Consider the following 26,607-nt stretch of genomic DNA (forward strand, 5'->3'; position numbering starts at 1 on the left):
ACAGACTGACCAACAGTTACAGGAAATGTTTAGTTGAAGTCATTGCTGCTCAAGGGGGTGCCACCAATTATTGACTCTAAAGGGTCACATTCTTTTTCACACATGGATATTGAATGTTGAATCATTTGCGGATAAATAAATGTTGAAAAAATATCATGTTTTTGTGTCATTTGTTTAATCGGGTTATCTTTATCCATTATTAGGATTTAGATTAAGATCTAATAACATTATAGGTTTGAAATATGTGAAATATGTGAAAATCCTAAGGGGTTCACAAACTTTTTCTCAGCACTGTAAACAAACAACCGCGTGTGTAAGTGTAGCGTAATTACAAAGTACGCAAGCAACTGCCAGAATTTTTTGTAAAGTCCAGATAAAGTGTTTTTGCCAACAGGATTTAACACATGGTGCAAGCATGCAATAAATTCCATGACAAAAATGAAAACAGTAGGATTCTGAGGAAGACATTAACTGAAACATGTGTAAGCTTGACTGAGTGTATATAATTATGCAGGAATTACCTACTGTGTTGCACATCATGAGAAGTAGGCTATATGTATATGCAGGATAATTAGAAAGTAATTTTACCACATCAACGCACCGTATCTCACAAACGGTATGGCATAGGAAGATGACATTGCATATGGTTGTTAAGGGTACCGTGGGGATACAAATGCCTAAGTTATTGATTTGTCAGTTATTATTTTCGTGTCATGTGTTGCTACATTTTTTTAAATAATGTACCTGTAATTTTTCTTTTCATTGTTAACATCCGCACAACTTTTTACACTTATTTTAAAACCCTTTTCAAAATATTGATGATGGAAGGATTATTGCCCAAATTTCTATCACTCCTCCTGGAGTGATTTAGAGGATGGATCTCAAACTCCAGTATACTAGAGTGGATATTTTGAAAATAACTTTGAAACAGACTTTAAAGTTATAAGTGTAAAAAGTTGTCAGGATGTTACCAATGAAAAGAAAAAATACAGGTATGTTATTTAAACAGTTGTAGCAGCACATGGGGATGTATAACATTATATTATTCTGAACCCTGCTACTTATTCTTTAAATAAGGAGCTCTCTGTATAGCTGTTTACATGGCAGTACACATTATTTGACACTTACGTTGCAACAAAACTATGCTTGTGTTTTGCTGCAATTTTTGCATTGGTAATTTATTGGGTAATTTTAGTATCTGTGTTCATATTTTTGTTAAATGTCAGCTTGCAGGTTGTCTATTGGGTTTATTCAGGTACTGGATGTTAAAAATTGCAGACATTATGTCAATTTAAGTGCAAAGGCCAATGCAGCACTCCCTCTGAGCTCCCAGCCAAAAGGGCAACTCTTCAATACAGTATTCAATATCCATCACTTAGAACTGGTTTATACCACATTATATTATTAAACAGTAAAGCAGTTAAACAGTTACTGAAATTTTAGACGGAAACTTTGATACTGCCAAAACTGATATAGCAACCATATTTAAACAGCAGGTGAATAGCAGGCTTGCTTTGCAATTTTAAATTCATGTTTTTTTTGTTAGAACAGGCTGAAAGTATATAAAGATATTAAAATTTAAAAGCCAGTTTCCTTTTACTTCATGCCAAAACGTGAGGATTAATGCAGCCAATGATGGATTATGTTAATAGCCCCCTCACTCTGAAATAATTAGAACTGGTCCCTGTGACAGAGTAGAATCAATGGCATGGCTGTTTTTTTCAACCAGAAAAAGAAAAAGAAAGCTGCAGGTTTAAACATGCTTGTGTGCACTAATAAAACACGCAAACAAAAGACAGGAACAAAACAACAGTGGCACGGTGGTCAAAACAAACAGTTGAAACAAAACTATATATATATATATATATATATATATATATATATATATATATATATATATATATATTTTGTTTTGTTTTTGTTTTGTTTTTAAACACCGCGGTTGTAGACCGAGCTGCTACTTTCATAACATAAACACGGCTACATAAACTCTCCTACACACCATAATTCTTTATATACATACAGCACCGCAAAACACCAACTAACACCGACATTGATTCAAATCCCTCATTCCACCCATGAATACCTATTGTATACACCTGTGACTTATTCAATTGTCGGCTCCAGCCACATAACCCCCTCCCTGCCAACCTAATATTCCCCACCCCAACACACACATGTGCAATGGTAGGGATTTCACCCTGCCACCCTGCCACACTGCCACACTCCCACACTGTAAACTGTTGAGTATAATGTTGCCTGTTTGCTACTGTATTTCTGGCACTATAAAATCTACCCCTGATCAAGAGAGATAATAAGTTCAAACAAGACCCATCTCTATTCTTTTGAAGCAAGCAGGAAAAAGGATGCAATTAAAACAAAGTGCAATATAGCGGTTTTTGGTTTTGAATTTATTCTTTTTTATTCCCTGTGGATGAAATTTCAAATGTTATACAGTATTTATGCATTTGAGGTATATGTGTCACTCTCAAGTACATAAAAATGATCAAAGTAAAAACACATCTGGACAATCGAAATATACAATTCTCTTCTACATATGTTATTTTTAATTTGGCCTGATTTTCATATTTCAAAGACATTTTCTTCATTGATAATACAGTAGTCTCCATGTACAGGAACATTGCCTAAGAGAACACTTCGCCTAAGTGAACACCCTTGTGGTGAAACAAATTTTTCCCATGTAAATGCTCTGGCGAAAGGATAGTGATTCATTCACCATGAATACAGTTTTGTAAAAGAAAGCGACTTGTCATCACGAGAGTGTCTTGAGGCACATTGATTGGTTTGTATTCTGATTTTCACGAGTGCACCTGATCGCTACTAAATGACATGTAAATAAAGGGCAAAATGTGCCGCTGTTTCTCTTGCTACACAAGTTGGAAATTGTTCAAGCTCTTGAAAAAAACCTGAATCAGACACAAGTCGCCAAGCAATTTGATGTTTCCTTTTCTGGTGAGTTCAGCTAATTTCATCATTCTGTTAAACAACATGCATGTCTTGTATAGTGCTGCTGCATTTTCTAGCATGTATCGGTGCTGTGTTAATTTGTTTGGACAGTTTATAAACGTTAAATTAACCCTAAGTAACTCCCATTATTTTAGCCTCTGCCATTGTGATCGCCTGAAACACACCCACCAGCTAATTTCAAAGCACATGGCGATTAAGCTTTTTGACCGTATTGTTTTGCTTTAGTTTTATTTACGTTATTTTTTCTGTTACTGTATTATTATTATTATTATTATTATTATTATATTATAGTTTATATTATTAAGTTCTTTACTTATTCAGTTAATTTCATATGTTGATGCAAGTGTGTCATGACATGTAATACATATGTATTTACGTATTTATTGATTCACATTGCATCTGGTGGCTAACTGTGTCTTACAGAACACTTTGGCTACAAGAATACTTTGCTTGCTTCCCGAGGGGTGTTCTCTTAGCCAGAGACTACTGTACTTCGAACTTGATACACCTATACACAGGTTGTTAATCACTTCATAATGTGTTAGTATTGTCAGTATTGTAGCCCTCTTCATAAAAAAGATGCTTGAAAACCTGCCTTTAAATAATTTATCTGTGCTGTGACTGCTGTGAAATGTAGACTCAAAGCAGTTTCTTCAAAGAGAGGGCAAGGCCATCGATAGAATTTATTTGAATAACAAGGGGTTTTACTACAAATTGTTATAAGAATGTATTTTTGAAAAGAATTCACTTCAGAAATCATTTACAATTGTAAAACTAATAATAAACCATTTAAGACTAGTTAGCCCTACATGAAATGAACTATATTTTTAATTCCGTAACTTTGTAGGTTTGTTGTTTTTTGAAATATAACGTTTAAAAAATGGCAATATAACAACCACAATAATGAAAACAGATATAAGAACTGCTCAACTTCAACCTCATTGCCCAGGGTACACTCATATCATAAAATACAGGGTCAATAACCTCCATCAGTTCTTGTAACATTTTATATGTTTATGTGCCACAAGCACAAGCCAGACTTTCAGTATTCTTACAAGCCTACCTGTATGAGTGCTTCTAATCCTTTCTTTAATCCCCCTGCACTGCGATCCTGCCAGGGGTGGGTATTATTAATTTCTCAGACACTAAATCACCAGTGGCTTGCCAGGAATCATATTTTTACAAAGCATAACCTTCTTGAGAGTGAGTTGAAATTGTTTTCGACTGCATAAAACATTATCTACAGTAAATATACATCAAGTAAGCCTTGTCGTGGCTTTCTACCCTAGTGTGTATTCTACTACATCAGTGGAGTTTGTTGCGGATTGTGTTCAGTGACAACAGGCTTCACTAAGCAACCAAGCCTCTTTCTTCCATTTGGTCGTGCAGTTGGAACATGTTTGTTGTTTTTTACCTTACTTTTGCTCAGCTTCCATTTGTGCCTTCTTGTCCTAATATCTGTGTTTGGCTTGGGTCTTTTTTATGGTGATAAAGAAAAACATCAATTTGTGAGCAAACTTTCCAAGTTCATATTATAGAATATATTTCCCTGTTATTTAGAAATTACCATATTTTCACACATATTACACATACTGCTGTACTCTATAGTTTATTTTACCTTGTAAAAAAAAAACAGATTTATATTTTGCTTAAACTAGACACTAAGCTTCACGGTAAAGGTTCAAATAACACTTTAATTTCATTTTCCTCTTCAGGGTACAAAATTGAAACACAAGAGCTTTGCTTGTGCTGACAAGGGGGCACTTCAGTTAGTAAATATCATTTCAGCTATTTTTAGGAGCACCAAAATGACTGGAAAGGTCAGACTCCAAGCTTTTACTGCAGCAATGATGTCATTTTGATTATCATTGTCTTGCAGCTTGTTTTTAAAAAAAGATCTGATCCAGTGTTGTTATCAACCATCATCAACCTGGTACTTAAAAATAGGCCTAGCTACAGTTGATGAGGTATGTGTATAACAAGTTAGAAATAAACAGCTCAGAATGTTTTAAGCTGTTTTTTAATAGCTTTGTATTTATTTATTTTTTTTATTGTATTCCACTTAAAAACAGGCAGGGCAAACTTTGTACAGGAGCAAAAGCATAAGAAATCTAAAAGATATTTGTGTATACTTCATTTCAATAACAAATATTTCCAAGGGATGCAAATTTAGCTGATATTTTGGTCCACAGTAAACAAACGCTCATAGACGCATTAAAGGACATTAAAGAGTAAATAGGACGTTATGGAAAATATAGTGACCATCATTGTGACATTGTGAAAGAGCTTTGAAAGTAATAAGTGTAAAGTTATAAGTGTAAAAAGTTGTCAGTATGTTAACAATGAATATCTAAATTACACGTACGTTATTTAAACAGTTGTAGCCACACCAATTGAACATCAAAAAGAATGCAGACTCTAGGTTTGGAACTACCAAACAAACAAACAAGCAAAAATACTTTAAGAATAATAAAATAATAAAAATGAAGGATATTTTTATATGCCTTGGGTTTTATTGTAATGTTTTAGTGTAATATTTACTGGAATTGTTTTGGTTGATTTTCGGAGCATATTGTGTTATTGCATGTTTAATTGATTTTCTGAACGTATTGTGCAATAAAATATATTGTTTTTAATGCATTCCTGGTAAGTATTTGCTCGTTTAACAAACAAGATTGATGAACTTTATTCTAGAAGCCACCCATTTAACAACACTACTGTTAAAGATTAGCTACTCTACAGGATCATTATCCAGAACAAACAGGAAACATACATGTTCAATAGGGATGCAACTGGTATGTTGGTCTTGTATCTTTAAGATACTCTTCTGACATATCTGAAGGCTTCTGAAGGCTAATTACAATGTTATTTTTAGGGTTCACTATGGCTGTACATTGGCAATGTCCTTCCCAAATTATGGACTCTTTATATATGAACTAGTTGTTCTCCCACATGAGATACTCTTTAGGTATTGTTGTATATTTTATTATTATTTAATTTGTATACACATGCATGTGAATTGTTTTAGTTACCTGCCTTTGTATTAATATATTTTTTGAAAGTCTTGTTAAACTATTTTAAATTTAGGAATTTATATACCTACTTTTTTGTTATGTCTGTACAAGTCAAATGAGTCTAATTAATTCCTCTTTGCTGTCTTTTTGAATGAGAACCAATTGAGAGTTAAGTTTTATATCTGGCTGATACAGTGGACCCAGGTCATTACAGTGGGCTTTTCAATTTTTTTGTTTATTTGTTAATTTTTTTTTTCCAGAAGTTTGTTGCTGTTACTGTATCTATATTATAATTGTGTTAGAGCTAGTTTATTTTTATTGTTTGTCATGTGTTTGATATGGTATAGAGAGGTAGTTGAGTGGACTTTTAAATGTTTGATAGCTGAGTCATCTGTGGTTCCATTGTAAAGCTTGGTGTCACTTTAAACTATTCCATAACTATTGATAATCTCTTAAAGATAAATATTTGTAAGATTAACTAAAACTTTCAGTAAACTTTATTTTTTCATATACTGTTTGTTTTTTGTGAAACTGAACAATAAACGATCAATTGTTTTTTGTTTTTTTTAATCTGCCTCCTTGTTGTTCTGTGTACCTTTCACCAGTCACTGATGTTCTGCCCAGTTAACTATCTGTGGGGAAGATAATTAAGGATCCCTCACCTTCTTGAGGGAGGCATAGTCGAAACCTACAATTTAATTTAACCCTTTGTTGGATTAACCCTTAGCGATCCATTTATTTATTGCCTGTCAGGCGCGTCAGGTCCAATTTATTTTCAAATGCGCTGTTTAAAAGTATTTTTTTCACAGTAAAACAGGTTTAAAAGGTCCTGCATATCAACAGGACACTCAGTACTGCATCTCCAGCCAAGCTCCACCCCTTGTTCACTGTTTTATCACATACCTCTTCATAGTCTGATAAATCATTTCCTGATCACTCGTTTTTTATCACCAAACTCCTCAATAATGCGGTCCAAGTTATTATTGTGTTACTATAACATCTCAAAAAGCCCTGCAAATGTCTGTGATATACTTTGAGTGCTGGATGCGGAAGCAGCTGTCTTGTTTATTTTTTTTCTATGTCCATTAGGTCTGTGGTGCAGGGCCTCTGTGTATTGTTCAGATCCGCCCCTTTTTTTCCGGCTTTCCTCAGCTCCAGTCAGTCTCACTCAGCCATTGAAAGGTTTTCTCTGCTTTTTCCTGAGAAAAAACGACTAAAGACCTGTGCTTGACGTCTTTTTGATGATGTCGGACTGGAAAGGAAAAATTGTAATGTCACAAAGGGTTAATAATTTCATTCTAGTTGAACGCTACACTTGAATATCATTTATTAATACTATTCAGCCAATAACCCAGGGTCACACACACTCATACCACAGGAGGGAAATATACATACTAGAGTGGAAAAAAATGCACAAAACATGGGGGTAAAACAAAAATACATGTGTGTTTATTTTCCACTGTTACTCTTTAAAAAATGGGGTTGTTATTCCCTGAATTATATTGGAGGATTATAATTGGAAATGCAGCTGGCAAAGTATGCACACTATAACAAGCCAGCTCAATTTGCATTATGTGCATGTCAATAACTTATAATTCATATTAGCCTTGCCAACTTTTGTTTGCCTTTCATGAAAGCATCATAAGCCTGCACCCTGACGATCTGATAGTGTCAAGCACATGCATAAACAATCCAGTGTTCACTCTGTTTGCTAATGTTTCAGGCATTAAGTTAATATTCCTGAAGTAGATTATTTAATTTACTAAATTGTTATTGGGATTCATGGCCATGCTGTGTATTTGGAAACTGTATAAAGTAAAGCATACAGGAAGACATCATTATATTGAAGTTGCAAACTACAAAGAGCAAACACAAAATAATAAGTTTGTATAACAGTAAATTCTGTTGTGTTAAAAGCCATGGTTAATAAAGTAAAGTAATTGCCAAGAGGGGAGTGAGATTTGCAGCACACCAGAGCCTATGCTCTCAGTAACTCCAATCTCAAGGCTTGATATTTAGCAAACAAATATCTCCTAGATAGATAGTCAGGAGACAGCAAAGTATGACAAGCCAAATGGTCATTTAGAGATATCTCAAATTGCATTTTAAGATATCTTGAAATAGTTATAGATCATTTTGAGATATCACAAATTGAATTACAGATATCTTTAATTGTGTAGTTTTTAAGATATCTAAAATTCATTTTAAGATATCTGTAAATCAATTAGAGATATCTAAAAATGAAATAAAGATATCTCACATCGATTTACAGATATATTTAAATACTATGGAAACCATGTGGACTGTGCTAGCATGACATGTCAAGTTGTCATTTAGAGAGATCTTAAAATTAAAAACATTTTAAAGACATCTCTAAATCATTTGAACATATCTCTAAATGACTTCCTGTTCATTTAACTATATATCTAAATCATTTGAAGATAACTCGAAATAACTTCCTGTTCTTTTGGAGATATCTTGGTAACACTTTATATTAAGGTATCTCTAAATGATTTAAACAGTTTGGTAACACTTTACATTGATGTGCTGCTTATTAATGCCCTGTAAATGTTTTATAAATATACAATAGATGCTTAATGACTAGGTTATAGAGTGTTAATAAAGCATTATAGATGGTCTATAACCATGCAATAGCCATATACTGAATTATGTTTAAAAATCCTGAAGTACAACAGGTGGCTAAAAACTAAATCCCCTTTATAAAACAGTAATTCTGTTTATGGTTATGCATGGTTAAACATGCCAAAGTACAACAGGTGGCTAAAGACTGTCCCCTTTATGAAACTGTAATTCAGTCTATGGCTATTGCATGGATTTAAACCAACTATAATGCCGTATTAACACCATATTACATATTCATTAAGCATCTATTATATATTTATAAAGCATTTCTAGAACATTAATAAGCAGCACATTAATGTAAAGTGTTACCAATGTGTTTAAATCCTTTAGAGATACCTCTAAATAACTTCCCGTTCATTTAGAGATATCTCTAAATCATTTGAAGATATCGGTATCTCCCTCGATATATAACGGATTTATACTGGATCCTGACATCCGCGATATATCGAGTGGGTGCTGTATTTGCAAAAAAAAAAAAAAAAAAAACAGTATATGCCTCAAGACACTCCACTGACCTCATATATATTATTGCATAAACACTCTTTCACAAGAGTGATCAGATTTGGTCCAGTCCTATGTTTCGAAAGTTGTTTATATTACTTCTGTAGTATTTGTGTGCTTGGGTAAGAGATATAAATTCTTAAAATTAAAAAAAGGATTATTTTGGAGTAAGTCAGTTTATACCACCTGTTTAAAAAACAAATCAAGTGTGGGCCATGACAGGGCAACCGATCACAGGGTTAGGAAGACAGAGAAGGCTCTTCAGTATGATGCGATTTGTTAGTTAACATTTAAAAAATGATCTGAGAGGGGCATGCAGCCAGACCCCCATGGAAGCCAGTCTCTCACTACCACACTGTGAGCTGCTTGCTCTCTTGATGCCACACAAGTCTATAAAATTCACAACAAAGAATTCAAATGTTTTACAATTTGGCTATAATATGTCAGAAAGAGACACAGAAAACTCTTGTTCTTCTTGTTACTCTACACCTTAATTGCTTTCAGTGTCAGTGGTGACATGCATTTGTAAATAATGGAAAACTTTATCGAAAGAGACAGCAACAGACTGCAGGGGGACCTTGTGAGTTAAAAGAGGTGTCATTTGAATTCCATTAGAGTCTTCTATCCTACTCGTTTTTAAAAGGCTTGCAATTCAATTTGTAAAAGCAAAATGTCACCACTAGCTAGACTACAAAACTATACAAAGACAAATGTCTACGTTATATATTTCTGAACTAGGATGCTAGTTGAGTGTCTATTCTCTACAGATAATCTGGCCCTTTCAAGTCATAAAAGTATTCCATGATTATGATAGGAAACAGAAAATAGATTAACTATTTTTAATAATTTATTTTCAAAAAGGTCATTAGGATGAGAAAATAAATTATTCCTGTTTCTTTTAAGGCAGACTGAAGATTTTTGTAGGTGAAGTTGGAAGATGGCAGATGGTCGAGGCCAGTCAAAAACATCTGTATCAAGGTGTTTTCTTTAGAGTGACAGTTTTACTAAAGCTAATAAGAGGATAGCAAGAAGACTGTTCAATTTTAAAGTGCATAAAAAGACAATATGCTGAGTTCAATCTTTTCTAAGTGATCAGGCACTTTCCTCAGTTGCACCTGAAAATAAATTATACAGTTAACAGACATAATATGACAGATATTCCAAACTGAAAGTCAAAATAATGAAACAACAACATCCTCTGAACATCACAACTCTCCAGCGTGGAGCAAAAATTTGCTTCCAGTAGAGCAATGTTAATGTTCCGCAAAAATGTTTGGCAAGGCGATTGTCATTTTAAAGTAAATGAGACTTATTTAAAAATGTTAGTGATTTTCAATATTGGGAAAAAGAAAATATCAAAAATAGTTATGTTTGTTTAGTTTTACACTAAAATATATTTTCCTTGATGTTTTCTTCATTCAAACAGACCTTGTTTGGAATCCAGTCTTTATTTTCTTTTCAATGGGCCAACATGCTCACTAAATCTCTTTACTAGATAAACTATTCTGTCATACATAAAGTCTTGTATATACAATACGGCAGGAGGCGGCTTTGCAAGAACAATGATTACTTCCGAAACCTGCACTTATGAAGACACCTTTAGGTAAGTAGATATTGTTATAACAGCTTCTTAGAGAACAATATATTAATAACGTTTTTTAAATCAAGTTATTTACCATAAGTCACTGATAAACTCACAATTATCAATTTTTTTTTATAAAGTTATTGATGTATTGATTAGAGTTGCATTTACTGTGATCTTTTTACAAAAATAGCTTTTAAATATTCCTTCTGTTTTAAGCCATTTTTTCGCTATGACATGTTATGATGAGGTCAGAAGTTAACCACTGTGTTAAAGTGCTGAAAATACTGAAATAAGACACAATTGTAAATTATTTATTATTAATGTTATTATTTAGTAGTTTAGCAGACACTTGTATATCCAAAGTGACTTGCAGAGTAAAGCACGACTTTAGCAATACAAAACAATTAAATTGTTAGTGTAAAAATGGTGTAACAAATAGAATATTTAAAAAAATGTTCTTTTGTTTTCTCAGTACTTAAGATAGAAGTCATCTCATTGTATAAACGTGTTTTTCTAATAGGGGAACTGCTTGCTGGATAAGACCTTCTTGGTCTTTCAGAGGCCCAGGGCTTCACCCAAGACAGTACAAACCCTTTGTGACTGCTCTGCTGGATATTTTTTCTTTAATAATAGATAAGTGAAATATGATTTTAGGCTTTAGGAGAAACAAACTTTTCAAATTAACTGAAGCCTTTGCGTGGAGAAGATATACCTCTGCATATCTTTGATAATGCAAAATGTAAAGGGAGGGTGGTTTACAGTTTTGGACATCAAATCAAATGTGAACTTGTAATGTATATCTTGTAAGACCAAAACCAGTGTGTTTAAATAGACATGTAGAATTTACAACCAGAACATTTATTTTAAAGCCTAAATTTCAGCTTTTAGCTTTTTTTTTTTTAAGTGGGACATGGAATACATGTTAAAATGAAAGGGTGAGCAGGTCCTGTTAAAGGTGTTTGAAAGGGTACTGTTAACAAAATTATAAAATAATAATCCTTGTTTATTTTTTACTAGATGCGTGTTAAAAGAAAACACATTAAATGCATGTTAAATACATTAAATTGTTGTTTATTTAGCAAAAGTGTTAAACTATTAGAATATAATACATTATTAAAAACATTTTTTAAGGTCAAATCTTTGAGCGGTCACCAATCCGTGAAATTGTCTATTTTTAGCTGTGATTTTTACATATTTTTATTGTGACAAAATTATATCCTTAGTTATTATTATTGATGTTACTGATACATGAAAAAATTGTGTTGCAGGTGACCATCACCTTTTCAGTAGTAGTTCACTTTATTGAAATATTGACAATAACTATACTAACATCTTGATAAATGAGGTAGTTATTTTTGGGCACAGATCCTCTGAGTCAGTCTGTGCCAGTAGACCTGATGTGGTGCATTTGATTGCACAGAAGAAATTTGGAAAAAAATCAGTGAGTGTAAGTTCTGTATTTCTGTCTCTGTGTGTACTACAGTTTTTTGGGTAGCAAGCAAATACAGAAACATTTTCTCTCTAATTTCCTTGCTGCTGAAATATTTTCTCATGCGTAATCAAATAGATTTATTTTATTTTTAACATCTTGTTCGATCACCACAATTACATTTTTAGACGGCATTATACAAAAAATAAATATTCAAGTAAAAAAAAATAATTTCAGCTACATGAAAATGTTCCTTAAATGATGACTGTGCAATTATATTTTAACAGTCTGCTGTTAATTAATTGGCAATGCAACTTCATTATTATACAATTGCAACATTATCATCTGTCTTACCCAGAATAATACTGGGTCTGGCTTTGCATCAGACTGCCCTGCTCTTCAAAAATTAATTTTTCATGGTTTGTATCAAACTTAACTAAAAAACTTTGGTGTCATAGTTCAAAGATGGAGATTTCATGGGGCGTCCCCAAGATAATGCAAAAGTGATTAAGACAGCTGTTGGTGTATTAAAATGTGCTATTGGGCAGCAAATAGTTAATTGACTGGCTGTGTGGTCCAGTGGTTAAAGAAAAGGGCTTGTACCAGGAGGTCCCTGATTCAAATCCCAGCTCAGCCCTGACTCATTGTGTGACCCTAAGCAAATCACTTAACCTCCTTGTGCTCCGTCTTTCGGGTGAGATGTTGTTATAAGTGACTCTGCAGCTGATGTATAGTTCACACACCCTAGTCTCTGTAAGTCGCCTTGGATAAAGTGTCTGCTAAATAAACAAATAAAACGAGCATGTTGGAGAGACAGATTTCTCCCAGCCAGCAATCCAGTTCAATCAATCTCGATCTGCTGCCAATGGAAACAAATGTGCTACTTTCAGGGGAATTTACTCGTTTAGTTCCAGTTCCAGTTGTTCATTTACCAAATAGGCTATGTTTAATGTACACCACAGGAAAATCATATGGAACAAATATGTCAGTACTTGACTTTACTTTCAGTTAACTCCAATCCTGTCCCCAGAGGTTATGTTCTCAATGAAGATTAAGATAAATGACCTTAGATTAAAATGTAATTTGATTTAAACGTATAATTTGGGAAGTGTGTTCTTCCATAGCTGTCAGATAATCTATTCTGACGAAAATAACAGAGAGTTGATGACCGTGTTTGAAAAATGTCAAAAAGGTTATTATAGTGTAGAAGCACAACAGTGCTCAGGTAAAGTATTTTTTTTTTTGTTATTCTTTAACCATGAAACCTTTTAAACCTGCTACATACCTAAACATGCAAGAAACTCTATTAAAAAACAAAACAAACAAAAAAAAACAATAAATATGTTTTGTATATATTATTACAACATATATTTAAAAAAACAAAAAAACAAAAGAGCTGTTGAGTGCATCCTGTGAAAACGTACCTTTTGTTTCCTAATTTTCTCAGATCACCACATACTAGGTTAATGTGTAGTGTTCTGTTACACCAACCAGGCTAGCAGGGTCCCAAGTTCCTGGGACATTACAGTGAATTTTGAGCAAACTTGTGATATTGGATGGACAGAAGACTTTTGAAAAACAATATCGGAGTTTTGTTAGGATTGTGTTCTGCTGTGTTTGCACAGTCTCCTGGTACCTTGATTGTCTCTAATCTGTCGAACCTTACAGAGTTCACTGTGTGGAATTGGTATCATTTATCCTGCTGACACCTCACAACGTTATTGATATATTGCATTCAAATCTCTGATAGCGTTGTAATAACTGGAGCAGGTGTTCATTCAGCCAGCCTCAGGCACAAACGTGTAATCACAGATTTTAATGGCAGATGGCTGTATTTTTCTTTTGTATTTAAGTGCGTTCTGCAACTATCAAGATTCCCTTTTAATGATGTGCCTCCATGTCCAAGGAGACACTCTTAAATTTGAAATGATAATGTTCATGAAGATAGCCTTCTGCACATTCAGGAGACAAACCTTCATTTGCACAGTTTTTTTTTTTTTTTTTTTTTTCAGGGACAAGAGACAAACTGTTACATGCATACTACTCACGCAGTAGAAAAAGATGAATTTATCTGAGAGATTCACAACCTGAAGTCTATAATCAAATCCCAGATTGTCCCTGAAAAATTCCACATATGGACATGAGACATGGGGTATGACAATAGGTGCCTGTGTTATCGACTTGTCCCTCATTCCATTAACTGCATTGACCATCAAGACGGCACAACTCGGAGCATCTTGCTATAAACATTTTGTGACAAACAGACATGTTAAAGTGGCCAAAATCATAGAACCCTTACATGGTTCAACTCGTTATTTAGGACCTTCATTAATACCCTATCCACACTTCCAAAATAATGTGCAATCAACATGCATGGAAACCTGTGACTGCCATTCACTTCTTTCACAACCATGTTTTCAATACGTGATGATCATGCATTATTAAGGTTGGGTGAATAGGGTACAATTGTTTGACCAGTCAGTGCAGTACTTATTTATGTTCCACTCACTGAGAAAAAAAAATACTTGCTTGATAATTAATAATTGCCTTCTGACTTAATAAAAAAGTAGGTTGCATTACAGAACTGAATATGCACTGTGGGCCTGTCTTGATTTCTCAATTTATTTCTTTGAAGGTTAGCCAACCAGAATTTGAAATACATAGAAAGTATTTGAAATCTATGATTGTAAGTCCTTGGGTCTTTTTGTTTGTATTTCCTTGTCAGTGTTTGACACCTTGGAGGCCTATTGGTTGAAAGTGAACACCATCTGAAAGACTATCTTGTGAAGCCTATAATGAGAATTTGATGCATTTGATCTAGCTTCCGAGAGAAACAAATGACTAAAAGATATTCTCTCTGAGCCCTCCCCCACACACACACACTATTTTATACATGTAACATTATTAAAATATTCTTTTCAGTTGGAATTTTTCTTTTATGGTTATTTTTTTCCCATATATTTTGTATACAGTGTTTCAGTATTTGGGCCTTGATTCTCCAACCTTTTGTAAGTTAATGTACATTCTTAATTATTAAAGTTATGTTCTGCATTTTTGTTCAGTCTATTGCAAATGATGGCATACAGAAATATTGTACAAAAGGTTCAATTATGTTTACTGCAGTAGTGTGGATCAGTTAATGGTAGTCACTTGACTAAAACGTTATCAGACATCACAATGAATTTGCAAATAATTCAGTATGCAAAGTATTAAACAGCTTATTATTAGTATCTTACCCTAAACCAGGCCATCTTAAAAGAAATGTTACCATACTTGCCCGTTCTCAGGAGTGTTGTCTTTATCACTATTACACAAAAAGCAGCATGGAAGTTGTCAGGGCCTCCAAGTTCTCTGTGATCAAGTAGCAATGGTATAAATATGGCTTTGACTATTGTTCATTGGAGTCTTACATCACATGTGTGGCAGATTTACACTTCTCCCAATCTTGTCTATCCCAAAGATAAGTGAAAGGTTACTGGCGTGAATAAATTACTTTTCCAATAAAATAAAATAAAATAAAAATCAACCAAAGCTCATAGACGCCCCTTATTATCAGTCTTTTCATTAGCACTGAACAAAATGAGGTGCTTTACTTCAGGGCGATTTGATTACAAGAGAAATCGAGCATGAACTACAGTGTAACCGTCTGATAGTATTCTAGTTAAGCCACAGAGCCATTTATATTATAACCCACTATCTGTCACTACTTGAACTTTTCAACATCCAACTGCCTCCTGTAGTTGTGCTTATCACTGAGGGTATCAGACCTGATAATGCAACAGTCATAGTCCTTTGATCCTTGACACAGATAGCTTGGTCTATTATTAATAACATATGATAAAAGTGGTTAAAGAAAAATACACATTATTGCCATCATTTCAAATGCAGAAGAGAGGAATAAAGCAAATGGAGCAAAGAAATGAAAAAGGGATTGTGGAAGAGCAAAGCTCTGCCCTTTTAAATTGGCAGGGATGGGGTTAACTTCCCCTGCCTGCCTGGGTTTATTATGTTCAGGTGGCTGGGGTTGATTAGTTGATTAGGTTGATTAACGATCAATCAGCGCCCAGCCACCTAATATAAAAGGAGGCCTCTGCTTCTCATTTGGGGAGAGGGAGCTGAGGAAGCAGGTTGGGTTTTTTTTGGTTGTTTGGAGAGCTTGAATCCAGTGAAGGCATTGCCCAGCCTGGAGATTGTTATTTTTGTAAATTTTGCTTTTTGTCTTTCTTTGTGTTTAAATTGTTTTGTTTTGGCCCTTGTGCCCTTTCATTTTGTGTTTATTTATAATAAAATAGTTATTTTTTTGAACTGCAGTCTGTCTCTGGGCCTCTATCCACTCGCCAGCCTGCCACATTTGGTGTCAGTAGTGGGATAGCGCCACCTAGCGGCTCAGAGCAGTATTTTTTTTTGTTTTGTTTTTTTTTTATTTTTTTTTTTTTGAAAAAAAAAAAAATGGGAAAGAAGAGCAGACAGCGGCAAAGGCAGGAAAAGCAGCAGCAGCTGAAGAAATGTAAGCTGCTGCAGCCACCGCTGGAGGACCCGGCCAGCCTCTTCCCCTGGTGTTCCTGGTGTGGGAAGGAGGACCATCGTTGGCGGTCCTGCCCAGACGTGCCACCGGCAAACTGGTGTGGCCGGTGTGAGGAGGACGGCCACAACTGGGCAGGATGCCCCTACAACCAGGCCCAGGAAGAGGTGCCGTGTTCACCCCGGGCATCAGGGGCCACCCCACTACCTCCAGCACCACCACCTTCACCACCGTCCCAGGAGATCTGGGACTGGTTGATGCACCCTGAGGCAGACCTCGTCCACGATCTCCCCATAGTTATCAACACGCTGTGGCGTCGAGATGGGGAGAGGTGGGAACAGTGGGAGGAACAACACCACCCGGCCTCCTTCCCAGAGGTTGCCCTCATGGTGGTTAATTACCTGGCGGTAGACATGGGAGATGCCCCGGTCACTCCAATAAAGAGGGGTGAGCCGCCTTCCCGAGAGCCAGAGAGGGGTGAGGAGCTGCCGTCGTCCCCAGAGCCAGAGAGGGGTGAGGAGCCGCCGTCGTCCCCAGAGCCAGAGAGGGGTGAGGAGCCGCCGTCGTCCCCAGAGCCAGAGAGGGGTGAGGAGCCGCCGTCGTCCCCAGAGCCAGAGAGGGGTGAGGAGCCGCCGTCGCCCCCAGAGCCAGAGAGGGAGGAGGAGCCGCCGTCGCCCCCAGAGCCAGAGAGGGGTGAGGAGCCGCCGTCGTCCCCAGAGCCAGAGAGGGGTGAGGAGCCGCCGTCGTCCCCAGAGCCAGAGAGGGGGTGAGGAGCCGCCGTCGTCCCCAGAGCCAGAGAGGGGTGAGGAGCCGCCGTCGCTCCCAGAGCCAGAGAGGGGTGAGGAGCCGCCGTCGCTCCCAGAGCCAGAGAGGGGTGAGGAGCCGCCGTCGCTCCCAGAGCCAGAGAGGGGTGAGGAGCCGCCGTCGCTCCCAGAGCCAGAGAGGGGTGAGGAGCTGCCGTCGCTCCCAGAGCCAGAGAGGGGTGAGGAGCTGCCGTCGCTCCCAGAGCCAGAGAGGGGTGAGGAGCTGCCGTCGCTCCCAGAGCCAGAGAGGGGTGAGGAGCTGCCGTCGCTCCCAGAGCCAGAGAGGGGTGAGGAGCTGCCGTCGCTCCCAGAGCCAGAGAGGGGTGAGGAGCTGCCGTCGCTCCCAGAGCCAGAGAGGGAGGAGGAGCTGCCGTCGCTCCCAGAGCCAGAGAGGGAGGAGGAGCTGCCGTCGCTCCCAGAGCCAGAGAGGGAGGAGGAGCTGCCGTCGCTCCCAGAGCCAGAGAGGGAGGAGGAGCCGCCGTCGTCCCCAGAGCCAGAGAGGGAGGAGGGGCGCCGCTCTCAGAGCCAGAGGGAGCCGGGGCGCGCCTCCGCCACCAGAGGGAGAGGGAGCCGGGCCGCCGCCGCCTCCGCCACCAGAGGGAGCCGGGGCCGCCGCCGCCTCCGCCACCAGAGGGAGCCGGGCCGCCGTCGCCAGAGGGATGCTACCTTGGAGATTCGGGGCCCCCTCAACCAAAGAAGGCTTGGGGGCTCCGACATCAACCCCGCCCACCACCACCCACCATAACAGCCCACCCAAGGGACATAATTGGACTCTTGGGGGGAGGGGGGTGGGGGGAAGGGGGGAGTTGGCCGATTGCGGCCGGTGTACGTTGTACATGGGGGGAGGTGTGTGGCAGAGCAAAGCTCTGCCCTTTTAAATTGGCAGGGATGGGGTTAACTTCCCCTGCCTGCCTGGGTTTATTATGTTCAGGTGGCTGGGGTTGATTAGTTGATTAGGTTGATTAACGATCAATCAGCGCCCAGCCACCTGATATAAAAGGAGGCCTCTGCTTCTCATTTGGGGAGAGGGAGCTGAGGAAGCAGGTTGGGTTTTTTTTGGTTGTTTGGAGAGCTTGAATCCAGTGAAGGCATTGCCCAGCCTGGAGATTGTTATTTTTGTAAATTTTGCTTTTTGTCTTTCTTTGTGTTTAAATTGTTTTGTTTTGGCCCTTGTGCCCTTTCATTTTGTGTTTATTTATAATAAAATAGTTATTTTTTTGAACTGCAGTCTGTCTCTGGGCCTCTATGCACTCGCCAGCCTGCCACAGGGATATAGGCTCGCAGGGACCTTATTCTAAATAAATAGATATATGAAACAATTTTTGTGCTACCTACTTTCTAGATGATGGAGCTTTTACCAAGTTTAGCAGTACTCAAGTCATGGCAGCAGAAGGATTGCTGTCTGTTGAATGAAGCTACAGTGGTAGCTGGCATAAACTGGGACTTGGTGGTCATTAAAAATGTGCCGTATGTAAAGAATAGTTTTCACCTGGCATTCTGCACCTGCTATCAAATGAGCTGTTTGCCATTATTAATCCATTTAAATCATTGAAATGTATTCAAATAAAGAAAAGAGCATGGAATTGGGTGGGGATCTGGAATACTAAGCAGGTGAAAATATTATAATAAAATATAAGGATTTTTTGCCTTGCACTTGGGATATTGCTGACCCTCCAACAACTTTGCACCACCTCTGACAAGGTGCAAACAATTGTAGAAGTGAGTAATTAAGAGCCGTATAAAACCACACACCTTCAGAGACCTGTCATTGGTAGGGTGACCAGATTTTCAAAGCTCAGAACCAGGACACATTGTTAAATAATTAAGTAATTAAACCATTTAAATGTAGGCTATTGTAATGGTTATTTAAATAGCCATCCTCTCACTTAGTATGATCTTTTTTTTTCTAAGAAGCTAGCTAATTTCAGCACATTCCTGGGTGTGTAATTTGTGGCTAATTAGTTTAAGTAGCCATATTGTGTTATGTATGTATTGTTACTTTTATATTGAGTTAATAATAATAATAATAATAATAATAATAATAATAATAATAATAAATCATTTAAAATCCATTAATGTTTTGGTCTTTTATTACGCACTGCATCAAGCTCTATTTATTGACGTTGTTGTGATTTAGCCTGGTGAATTCGGGTGCTTGCAACCAATTGCTGTTATTCTTGGGCTAAATCTGGGCTAAATCCTGCCTGAAATGAACAGCTAAGAAATTACCAAATTACACACAATTGTAGATTCATATTGAATGTAAACTAAATGAAAATGCATGGTGCCCTGAGGAATAAACATGTATGTCTGTGTTAATCACCTTACAAGAATAATGTTCTTGATTACCCTAGTACCTTCTTTTTATTTTGTTTTGTTTTCACTGCATGTGCCATAAACTAAAAGAGGTTGTTTAAGGTATTTTGACAAAAGGTATTTAGAGTGTGTCGTGCTACATGAAGTGGCTGAAAACCGGGACTTTTTAAAGATTTTTAGCAAAATGTCAGATGGAAAACCAAGACTGTCTTGGCTAAACCAGCACGTCTGGTCACCCCAGTCATTGGTCTCAGAGTGGCTGCTGTAGTACACTTCATGATGCGACGACGTATGGCAAATGTTGAAGACAGGCAGGAAAACCTTTGGAGGAGAAGGGCAAGGTAGAAAAGACCCTGCATATTCAAACCCAGGGTCACTTTGTTTGGGATGGATTGTCCTCTCTGCTTGCCTCTCCAGCAGTGTCAGCTGTGATGTGGATGGCGTTCCTCCTCCTGTTTCTGCTGCATGCCCGTGCTGCGGTGTGAGATTCACTTTTGTTCACCACTGCAGGTCCTGCCACCTTCTCATCACCTGTTTGACTGTCCTCCTGGTAACACCGACAGCACTGACTTTCTCCACTATAGAGACCATATTGACTCTTTTGTAGTATAACTGACGTTGGCTGAGGCTTTACCAAATAATTCCATTTCATGCTGAGTGACCTCAGCCATAAGGACTCTCAGCTCCTCCTCAGAAAAACAGCATATATATGTATGTATGTATGTCATGGTGTCCAAATTCTGTCTCCTTCTTTTAGCTAAATCAAATATAATCTTCAGTATTAGAAAAAGATAACCCTTTTTAACAAGGTGTTTTTTTTTCCTTGTTTTATTTCAAATTCGGTATACTATTATTTAATGTTGTACAGTAGTATACACAGACAACGCTTAATAAGCTAGTCATTTGCAGAGTACGAAGCAGGAAAACCTTTGATGGATGCTGAAAAATGTATTAAAAAATATTGCAAATGTTTAGACAAGAGCCAGGAACTCATGTTTTAATATGAGATTAACCAGCTATTCCAATATTCTTTAAATTGACTGCAGACGAATGCACTGCAGTCCATTCTAGATTTTGTGAGCCAAGAACACAAATGTAGAACTATTTGTAACATTGTTGCATTCTTCTTTTGGACAGATATGCTGTAAGGAAATACAGAAATATATGGTACCTAAACCATCTCAGATTGACAGTTATCCTTTTTATCTAGCCAAGGCTGACCCACTCGGTACTGGGTTCAAAAATCCTGTACCAACATAAATTACATTATGTTACATTCTACACACATATCACAACCACACATATGTTGGCCAGGTCTTACAAACACACAAAATGACAAGTACACTTTCTGTCTTTGTTCAATTCACAGCACTCATATGTTTATTTCAAACTTAAAACTCATGACAAATGAGACTTGTCATGACCAAGTAGTCTGTCATCAATACAAATTAAGGTCAACTTTATTTATGCATATTTCTAATTGCATGACCTACTCGTTTACTCGTTCTTTTTTATTTGCATTTATTTATTTATTTATTTAATAATTTATTTATTGCTTACAATATTTATCTGAATAAAACGTGGGCTGAGCTGTGTAGAATCATTCTGTCCTAGGTTTGTGCCTTCAAAATGAAAAACTAGCCTCTGTGTACAGTAAATGGTAACTACAGTGTAGCCATTTGTAATTAATATACCTGTATTTTGAAGTATGTCCAACACTTTACATTATAGTATAAGAACATAATTTTGGCTTTGGACTGTATGATTTGTTGGAGGCACAGTTTATTTTAGAAGCCCAACTGGACAAAGTGCTACTGTACAGTAGGTGGTTGTGGCAAAGCGTAAGCCTTACACAATGAAATATGTAGTTTATTGTATGTTTTTGTGTTAATTGTTAATATTGATTTAATTGTTTAGCTTCTGTTTGGCGTTCCGCCGGTAACGATTACCCGTCTGCATGGAGCATCAGCTGAAAGCAATCAGCTGTTCCAGCAGACGGGTGGGCGTGTCTCAGCGGAGCGTCAGTATAAAAGCACAGCGATTGCTGTGATCGGGGCTGCTGCAAGGCCTGCCGTTTTCACGGCACATTCTGATTTATAGTTTGTTGTACTGTGTTTTATTTTGCACTTTTTTGTACAGTGTGTTGTACTAGTCCTCTGTGCGTTACCATCGCTGGTAACGTCGCATGACCACCTTTATTTTACTTTCGTTTTCTATTTGTTTGTGTTAAATCCTGTGCACCTGTTCCGGCGTTTCAACATCAACACCATGTCTCTCTGTATGCTTGAACAGCGACTACCCACACGCGTGACACGAGCAAGACCCTGTCACAGTGGTAAAAAAAAATACAGTCTGTTATTATTCTGCTCTGTATTTCAAGCTTCCTATTCCCAGCTGTGCAGAATTATTATACTATGTCTAAGTGAGCCCGAAACAGAGGTCTTCCATTCATAGTTCACCAATTCTAGACAATTAAATGACCAATTTCTCCACTTTCTTCACTGGTTTTGATCAATGACAACCTCAAATAATAAAGAAACACATATTAATGTTTCATTTTTTTTTTAATCAGTTATTAAGATCAGCCATTAATAGATCATTAAAATAGTTCAGTGTGAGTGACATTTATTATATTAATTTTACTTTCTACATGTCATTGAGACACTAAAAGAAGTACAAATTCCCCGGAAGTTAACGACTGCATGTTGATTAAAAAAAATCGATGTTAGTTACCAGTCCAGTAAACAGTTGGTTAAGTTAGCTGTATTTATTTATAAGTGATACAAAAATATATTAAATTTGCTATAAAAATGTATATACTTATTTCAGAAATGGGAATTTCCACAAACTACATATTACACTGAAACCATGGTCAACCTTGCTCAAGGCCAAGGTAACAAATCTGCCGTATTTAATACCAGCCAAAATTTCCCGTCATACAGTATTTTTAAAGAATGCCTTTAGTGTTATCCCTAGTTGCTAAAATGTAACATAATACTCCTAAAGTCAAACTACCTCCAATGGTTCTTTTAGTTTTTATTTTTATTTTTAAAGCTAGGGATCAAGATTACCCTTCAAACGTTGAGAGCAATTTTTGTTAAGCTTCACCTTGATGTTCATGACATTTTCTGAACTCCAATAGAGCCAAGGAAAGGGCCACTGGTAGTCTATTTGATGCTGACATTTCCAATATTCACTTTACTTTTAAAATGCAATGGTGTCTTACAGTGGGGGTCACAATTACATTTTAGCAGTCTCAGTGATTGTTTAAGACCAATTACAATCTACTGAATTGTATTTGAGATTAGAAAGAACCTATGAATTCAGTTAACATTTCTATCCTATTTTGTGATTTACATCCATCATTTCAAACAGTATCAAAAGGCCCCATGGTTTAATGCAGTTCTTATCAATCAACATAACTTGTTCTTCCTCTCTCATTTTTTTTAAAGTGTCAAAGCTTCTATAGATATTTGAAACTGTTACATTTAGCCTACCCCTCATTTCCTTGAGTTACAGCATATCATAAATTGCTAATGCACAGTGCAAGTGCTTATCTTAGTTTTCCTTCTTCAATATGCATCTCCAAGCTGTTGAAATATGATACTGTAGCTTTGTAGAAACTAATACTAAATAAGTGGTCCAGTGGTTAAAAAAACAGACTTGTAACCAGGAGGTCCCCGGTTTAAATCCTAGTTCAGCCACTAACTCATTGTGTGACTCTGAGCAAGTCACTTAACCTTCTTGTGCTCCGTCTTTTGGGTGAGATATTGTATATTGTAAGTGACTCTGCAACTGATGCATAGTTCACACACCCTAGTCTTGAAAAGCGATTTGTGATGGTGGTCCATTATGAAAGACATTATATAAAAATAAAGATTATTGTCTTATTTGCAGTGTTGCTGTCAAGAAGGCATATGAAGGAATGAATGTCAAAGTGCATTTCATACAGAGCATAAAATAAGTTTTAAAATACAATTTTGTAATACCTTATGCTGTTCATGCAATTACAACAGAAATAGTCAGTAACAGATTTTGAGGGTTATATATATAAACAGTATATAAACAGTATTCCACCCAGGTGTTCTGCATTTGTGTCAAGTGTTAATGGATGGATCTGTAGTAAAATCTGGTTTCCACTGCACCTGTGGGACATCTATGGAAGAACTAACTACTAGGTCCCTTAAGTGTACTTTTGCCGGGCACACTGTCTCTGGCAGTGTTTGTAATTTATAGCAATTACAGAGCATTTTAGGTAATTATCTGTCATTTTCATGGTTTACAAAAACAATAATGAATATGACTAAATATAAACCAAATCATTACAGAAGGGACTGGCTGAATATATTGTATATGCTCATGATTATAGTACTATAGTGTTATATGTGTTGGGCATTTTTTTATATGATGTTTGATTGGTGTGTGTGTTTTCTTTTTAAATCTTCTATCATATGGATGCTGATTTAAAATACTTAAATGAATAATATTGCAGCCAGGAATTGTACATATCCCTGTATATAACCGAAGACACAGAAACAGTTTGGTACTTTATAACACTCCTAGAGCTATATTTACATTATATATCCATAGCTTTATGGGTGAAGCAGTTGTATGGCTCAGAGGTGTGTAAATGCATTTCAAATGTAATGATTGTTCTGGATTGAGCAATTTATGAATTATTAACCACATGAAACAAAGTCATACTTTCCCTCATGCAGGCAAGTAGTTAAGGACATTCCCAACATGCAGTTTCTGTTGCCATGGTTCCAAGGCTGTGGCTGGAGCTTTGCCAACCTGATTTTGGTTCCAACATTCGTTCAGCTTCCTCATGACAGATTGTGATGGACTTGGGAAACCTCCTAAACAAGGTGGACCTACATAGTTATTAACGGTTGGTCTTAGTGATTTTCTGATTTTCTCAAGTGTTAAGCAGTCTGGCAATCCTTTTTCTTGCTCTGGAGTAAAGTTTATTTTATTTAGCTACTATATTATTGCTCTACGTAATATTCCTAATGGTGCCTGGTTCTTATTGTAGACTCTAAATATGTATGTATGAATTCTGTTAAGGTATTTGTAACCACATTTAAAAAAAAAAAAAGATTTTACCCACCTTTTTGCTGCTTACTAGGGGTGTGACGAGTAACAAGTATAAACAAGTATCATTAACCAGTATGTTGATTTATTGACTACAAGTAATACATACATGAAAAACTTTTTACTCCTATTCATTTTTGGGGGGGCCCTGCCCACTCTGCCAACTTCGGTTTACGTGAACCTGCATGAGTATGAAGGTTCAAGTATGAGTATGAAGAAGAATCCTGACCCCTCTGCCCACCCCTACCACTTCACAAACAGAAGGACTAAAGATCCACAGGCAACCTCATTTACAGTAGATGTCAACCTGTTTGCCCCTTTTTAATAACCCAAGGAACAGGTGTTACCAAACTAATGAACCTTGGAACTAAGGACCCAGTCTAGGAAATAAGGATTTGTGGGGCATCCAACCTATAGGTGTCTTTGAAGTGCGATGAAGTAAACTAAATAGAGCAGATTTTCCATCCCAATCTTTGGGAGTCGACAGACCACTGCAGCTCCATGTAGTTCTCTGATCAAAATCGTCAAGTCAATTTGACCAAGATTTGAACCAGCCAGCTCCTGATCGTGTCTCACCCTGCACTCACATGGTACTCTTTTCTATTGTCAAATACAGTTCAATTATATTTAAACTAAGCTATATTTGCAACAAACTCTGTTCATAAAAGATAATAAAAACAGTCTTTTGTGGATTCTTATGTTTATTTAGAAGAAAATGTATTAAAAACAAGACTTGGATATTCTGTGGTTATAGTGTATGGGGTAAAGCTTTTTTTATGAAAAGTAAAGCAAACAAACCTTTAGGCTCAATACTTAGCATGTCATTTGCTACATGCCAACAAATGGTTTCAGCTTTGTGCACATCCAGATTATGTGGTCTCATTACATTAAAGAGTGATGGTGCGAAAATTTCTGGGTACACTATATCAATATTTTATTGTTCTATATTTCATTATGCTATGGGAGTTGTTATAACCACCTTTAAATGCAGATAGTGTAAAGCAAATATTTTTTGAACATCGTCAGCTCTAGTCACGTAAACTGTAATATTAATGTAAAAGTGAGTGGCGACAAAGACATATTTGAAAATCCATCTTTGCACACTTTAACACATATGAATAATATTTTTTGCTTTGCCAGCACGAGATATAGTATCATAAAATTATGGTTTATATCTTTCCTTGGTCCATTGGCCTGTTATGACTGCTTCTCATTTCCAGCTCATAAAATTTGATGTTTGTAAATGGCAAGCCCATCATTTCTTATCAGAGCGTGTCCGGCATAACTGAGATTAATTATGTAACCCTTCATCAAATGATAATGCTGAAATAGCTGTGATACATTAGCGCTGCCAGATCTGGTACAATCAAAAATGGGCTTTAAACTTGCTTTGCTGCCTGAAAAAATAATAATAATCATGGTGTGTGCCTCTGCGGTATAACCTAGTGGAAAGTGTTATTTGAATTATTGATTACAGCTATTACCAAATCTCTGCTGAATAATTTCTATACAAAGTGATAAATAGCACTCAGGGTTAGCAACCCACATGACAGCAGGGTTTTTTTTTCTTTTATTGGATTTTTGAATGTAGATCTTAGACAAGGGAATAGAGATATAAATGTACAGCTGCATTGAACACCTGTCTTTTAATACATACCACGCAAGACACATTAAAAACATTTAATTTATTTGGTTACTGTTTCTTAAAACTT

The sequence above is a fragment of the Polyodon spathula genome, chromosome 15, assembly GCF_017654505.1.
Source record: "Polyodon spathula isolate WHYD16114869_AA chromosome 15, ASM1765450v1, whole genome shotgun sequence".
Classification (NCBI taxonomy): Eukaryota; Metazoa; Chordata; class Actinopteri; order Acipenseriformes; family Polyodontidae; genus Polyodon; species Polyodon spathula.